This window comes from Pseudoliparis swirei, chromosome 7 (assembly GCF_029220125.1).
Source record: "Pseudoliparis swirei isolate HS2019 ecotype Mariana Trench chromosome 7, NWPU_hadal_v1, whole genome shotgun sequence".
In the NCBI taxonomy this organism is placed as follows: domain Eukaryota; kingdom Metazoa; phylum Chordata; class Actinopteri; order Perciformes; family Liparidae; genus Pseudoliparis; species Pseudoliparis swirei.
Genome location: NC_079394.1, coordinates 944,868 through 950,867, shown reverse-complemented (window position 1 = coordinate 950,867; position 6,000 = coordinate 944,868). Strand labels below are relative to the sequence as shown.

General features: G+C 38.4%; 1 long non-coding RNA gene across 5 annotated transcripts; it reads left to right on the top strand.

Moving 5' to 3' along the window:
- LOC130196628 (uncharacterized) lies at positions 1-4,283 on the top strand. 5 transcript variants are annotated; one of them, XR_008832283.1, is made up of 9 exons: positions 5-206; positions 843-906; positions 1,051-1,153; positions 1,715-1,861; positions 2,096-2,244; positions 2,652-2,788; positions 2,969-3,143; positions 3,252-3,373; positions 3,840-4,283. It is a non-coding gene; the product is annotated as an uncharacterized LOC130196628 (long non-coding RNA). The 5 variants fall into 5 exon arrangements; XR_008832282.1 differs by having other exon boundaries at positions 1-206; positions 843-1,153; XR_008832281.1 differs by lacking the exon at positions 843-906 and having other exon boundaries at positions 7-206.
- Positions 4,284-6,000: the final 1,717 nt, after the last annotated feature.

The window sequence follows — 6,000 nt, the reverse complement described above, 5'->3', positions numbered from 1 at the left end:
TCAAATATTCTGAGTTGATCCGTGTTGATTGTGGTGTTCCTTTAGCACTTACAGTGTTAAAACAGCTCTGGGGGCGGAGTTATTGTGGCGAGTTAAGTGATGCTCTCCTGACCGAGTTACTTGCACATCCGGTTTCAACGCGCTCTTTCTTCTTGAAGTCACGGAAAACCCGTGGTCAGGAAGATATTTAGCTGTTATTTCAGAAGGTAAGTACAAATTATATTTACTTGTACAGGCTGTTCATCTTCATATGAAATGATGTGTTAACTTCAAGTGTGGTGAGACGTGTTTTATATTTTAGTGAAGCTTGTGACTAATAGCTAACTTAACGTTAGTTGGTTGAAGGGAGGCAAAATAAGCCAGGAAGTGTAACATCAGTCAATAAATATGTATGAACCTGTTCAAACCGGCCGAGCATATTTAATTCCAGGCCAAATTAATAAATAGACTTTTTTTGTTTCAGTACATTTCTTTAAGAATATTTAACTTAATTATGCCACATTATTTTGCCATCAGAAATTCGACGATCCACCATGACAGGACATAAACGAGAGTTTCCGGTACTTCTGCCTCGAGGGCTAGCTTTACTAACGGGAGTTTCGCGGTACTGCTGTGTCGAGGGCTAACGTTACTAACGGTAGTTTCGTGGTACTGCTGTCTCGCGCGCTAACTTTACTAACGGTAGTTTCGTGGTACTGTTGTGTCGAGGGCTAACGTTAGTTTCGCGGTAGGCCTACTGCTGTCTCGCGCGCTAACTTTACTAACGGTAGTTTCGCGGAACTGCGGTCTCGCTGGCTTGCATTTCACCGGCGTATGGTTTAATTGGCCGACTTTTATCGCAGGTATATGCTAAACTGCGATAGGGACTAAAGAGGAAAAAGCGAGTGCCTAATTGATACTAAAACGGTAATTATAGCCTCCCAACATCTCTGAGACTAAGGTTCTAACGTTAACTTAGCTATACCCTGTAACTTTAGCCACTTGTTGGACATGTTTAATAACTCCTTGCCTAGAGAAAGTTGAACAGCTATCTTTTTCCACTCTGTACAGTTTCTGCAAGATATCACCATGCTGCTGAAGGTGAAATACCAGAGGACCAAGAAGTACATCCGATTACAGCTAGGTTTCACCTATTTGGAATTCATCACTGCAGGTGAGTAACATATTGTGTAAAAAACAAATTATTGCTGTTTTAACAACAAATACACAATGTTTAAGTGGCATCGTTCATAGGATTGTCATAGTCCTAATGGGTTTTTATTATTTTACTTTTACTTTGTGCTGTCCGTCTTATGGCGTGAATAGTCTACTTCTTGCTGCAGGCCTTTTTTTGGTTTATTTTGACATTCTAAATACAGCAAACATTGACAATTATGTAGCTTCTACCTCTTATTGTTACTTTGTTTAAATTCCATATCTGGATTATCTTGGTTGCTTGGCTACACATTCAAGTCTTGCCACAACTGGAAAACAGGTCGTCTGCTATTGCAGCTATACACATCAGTAGATAACTGATGGTGTTTTTAGTTTTCAACTTGCTTCTGAAAGTTATTGTTTTTTGTACAGTAATGGCGACAACACAACATTGTAATACTGCTGTTAAGTCAAAGCATGCAATTTCAGATATGTTATATCGATAATATGGTTGATCAATCATTATGTGCAGTTAAAACCTGTTTTTTATCTTTATGTTGTCATGCTTTTCATCCTGTAGTCAAAAACAAATTTGGACTCCATGATGCAGCTGAACTTCACATATTTGATGAAACTGACACCGCAGTGGAGGAAGACATTCTTCTTGAACTGATAGAGTCCAATCCAGACCTTTGCCTGATCGTGCGTGCCAGCATTTCAGATGAAGGTAGGTTTCATTATTAAATCTGCATTTTGAAGCCTTTTATGTCCCTAACTGTCTGACTACAGTGACAATTTAGATGAACAAAGAAATAATATTTACGTAAAAGACAGATCAGCATCTAATTGCCCAAAAAGTTTGTAAATGTGTGTTTGGTTGTAATTTTTTCACATTTCAATCGGGTAACTGGATATATTTTTATTTTATTTTGTAATAAAAAAGAAGATTTTTCTCCTTTAGATCATTCAACACCATCTTCTCTCACGGATACCATGACGCTTTCTTCAAGTGACAATGACCTCTCCGGTCAAAGACAAAGAGGGATTTTGAGCTCTGAGGTCATGGACAGGTCTACAAAAAAGGTTTCGGATTCAGAGGCTGCAAAAGAGGTACTTGAGAGCAGTAGATGTCATTTTTACTCACAATATCATCAAGAAAATTGTTTAACTGAATTATGATTCTCACCAATTGGACTATAATTAAATTTAGAATGGTGAGTGCCAGATTGAGAAAGTTACTAAACTTAATTTAGTGTAAATTAATAATTAACCCAGGGTTTAGCTGTTGTGTAGCTTTGTATTATGTAACTCTTCTTTCCATACATATTTATTCAATTAGGTTAATTTACATACATGGAACGGTGCCTTGTCTTTTGTAGTGTAGACTATATTGCTTATTTTGGCTTCAGTATGCCCCACATATCCTGAAAAGATGTTTCTACGTTACCTGACCAATTCGTTTGTTTGATTAAGACTGAATTATACACTAACAATTTTTTAAAATCTTATGCGAGTAGATGGTAGAAAATGCTTTGCTCACCAAACCTGGAGGTGAAGATGTCCTTGAAGAGTACAAGTCAGGAAATTCGCTGAAGCACCGCACCCGTAGACAGCTTGTCAACATGTTGGCTAGCCATATGACTGAAATGGATGGGTAAGTGTTTCTTCAAAATATTGTAGAATTTCTTTCCACGTTTTTTAGACGTCAAAGGACTAGTGAGTTGTGCACATCTTTTATTTAAACTAGTCCTTAATTTGGTTGGATGTAAGTAGTTATCAGCACACACACCTTTTGCTTAATTATTATTATTGTTGGCATCTGTATGATCAACAGCTGAATCAAGACTTCACACTGCCGTTTGGTGCTGAGACGGCTTCCAAGATGCTCGAGAAGTGGGATACAGCATTCAAGCCCACGGTCATCAAAGAGGCCAAACACCTGACTCCGTCAACTGAGCTGTGCCAACTTCTGACAGCTGCAGAGAACCTTCCAGAAGATGATCATACCGGTAAGCTACATGATATCCTTAATTTATTATCCAAATGGCTGGTGCTATTAACTTTGTGCATTCCAAGTACATATACATGATTTGCTTTGCCTCATTTGCTCCTGGTAGACGGGGACAGTGACATGGCTTCTCTGCTGCTGCTTCTCCATCTCTTGCCACCCACAGCTGGACGGAAGAGGATCAAAATCAGTCCCAGTGATGCAGTGGGAAAAATGTTGCATTTTCACAAGGTATGTGTGTCTCATCTGCGTAAATCCCACAAGCCAGTTTTTCAGTTATATTAACTCAATAAAAAAGTGATTTAAGCTTGCAAAATAACAACTAATCTGAACGTCTCAATGTTGCAAACTTTACAACAGTTCTTCAACAGAAGGACTTTTTGGACACAGGAGCAAATCAACATTTATTTTATCTAACTGACAACTATGCAGTGAGCAGTTGAAAGCTTGCTAACTCTTCCTTTTCCTGCTTTAAAGTGATAATTCGAATTATTATACATGCTTCACTGAGTATTCCTTTTTCAAAATAAAGTGGGACTTAATTTGGGAGGAAGACACTTCCAGTGAAGCTCACATCGTTTCAACACAGGGCCAGATGACTGCTCAAATTGGAGGATCTATTAAACTCATGGAGCAACAAGTACCACTGCATGGCTAATAACTTGAGCTAAGTTTGTCATGTTATTGTGTTTTTCAGTCATGCTGCAGCATCAGTGAACACCTGCTGGGAAGAGAGGCTAAACAACCGTACATCCTTGCTGTTGGCCGAAACAAAAACAGAATCGATGCCTTCTCCATCGTTGTGGATAAACGGCTCATCCCCTGCCAAGCTACGAGCTCGTTGGGTGCTTTTGATGAACTATTTAAATCCCACTACGTGTTCAACCTGTCTTACGATGAAACTTTGGTCCCACTCTTCACCTTTGTGCAGACAACAGTCGACAACATCGATATTACAACAACAGATCAGTCTCCAAGAGTACGTGAGTTCTGGGCGAAGGTCTTGCACGTGGTTTAAAAATGAAGTGTTTCATTTGTGGTGTTGTACATGCGGCCTGCCAGGAGTTAATTTTTGTAAATGTGCATGATTGTGCTTTGAAGATATTTTCTGGATAAAATAAAAATAATTGTATCAATAATTTATTGAAGTTCACTGTTTTTGGGGTGTAAGCATTTGACCGTATGTAGATATACAATTTTAGTGTTAATAGTAAATTTTTACATGGCATTAAACATGACGAGTGTCAGAAATCAACACACACTGAAAGCAAACAACACAATTTAGTGTTAAAAGTACACTGCAATGTGTTATTAAATAACACCAAGAGTGTTAGAAATCAACAACAATTTAGAGTTAAAAATACACTGAAATGTGTTATTAAATAACACCAAGAGTGTTAGAAATCAACAACAATTTAGTGTTAAAAGTACTCTGCAATGTGTTATTAAATAACACCAAGAGTGTTAGAAATCAACAACAATTTAGTGTTAAAAATACACTTTTGCGTGTCTTTTAACAACACTCTAGGTGTTAAATATTAACACTATTAATGAGTTAAAATATTAACACTATGCAAAGTGTAAATTTAACTCGGAGCCGGGGTGGATTATATAAACACCAGCATAGTGTTGATTTTAACACTATGCGAGTTAAATTCACACTTTCGATTTTGCTGTGTGTGTGTGTGTGTGTGTGTGGGTGTGTGTGTGTGTGTGTGTGTGTGTGTGCAGCATGCCATCCATTCATCAAAAATGAATGCAGCGGCATCTCAGCCGGCAGCTCTGTGTGTTGTTGTTTTTCCTCTTCACTGCCTTTTAGTCACGCCTTTTCTCTTTCTTCATCTCCCTGTGTGTGTGCGTATGTGTGTGTGTGTGTGTGTGTGTGTATGTGTGACACACAATTGACATCAGATGCATTTTTCTAGTTCTGCTGCTTTTACTGTAAGCACATCTCTGCCACACCTGGCAATTATTATGCAGAAATAACTGCACACAGCATTTCCATTAAGCGTGCGAATGCGACCGTCCTCCATCCCCACGCGGCAGAATGAACATGTAATGTCAAATCACTATTTACAAGTCTTTGAAGACTTTTTTCACGTGCATTAAGCCAGGAATGTCCCGGTGATATTTATCATTCGATGATGAAGGAAGAAAGCACACGGTCCGTTGAGCTGCTCTGCAGCTTTTCATTGTGAACATTGAGCGGCTTTAACTGCTTTTTGCCATGATGGGCACAAACTGTGCTCCAAATGTCTTGAGATCAGTTCTCAATACCTTTTATTTCTGACTTTTATTGACCAAACCCATCGGTCCGCGACCCTTTGCTAGCTAAATAACCCATTGGTGATGCTGTATTTGTATAAGGACTCTAGCTAATCATTATTTGAATTTGTTATATCTTGAAACATTTCTGCAGTGGATCTGCTTCCTCCCCAGAGTCCTTTTGACTTCACGTCTCAGAGGATCATCGGACCCTATGAGACGTCATAGATCCATCTGCCTGATGGATGGTGGAGGTCTGGATGGTGGAATATGCTGACTACCAACTCTAACTCAAAGTAATTTGTGAAAGTGGGCTCTACAAATAAACTGAATTGAATTGAAAATCTTTAAAACACTAGAACCATCAAATGTTTGGTGTGTTTGCTTGAAAAATCCCGTAAACGACTGATTGGTTGTCAAAATAGTTGACAATAATTAGTTGATTCATTGATTTATCAACTTTTCTTATGATTGATAGGCTATAATGTTTGATTGAACAGTTTGACTTATAGAATAATGTGCTTTTAGTTTAAATTTATATTATTAGTTATTGACCAACTCATTAGTTGCATGATTGCTAGCAGTTGCACTGG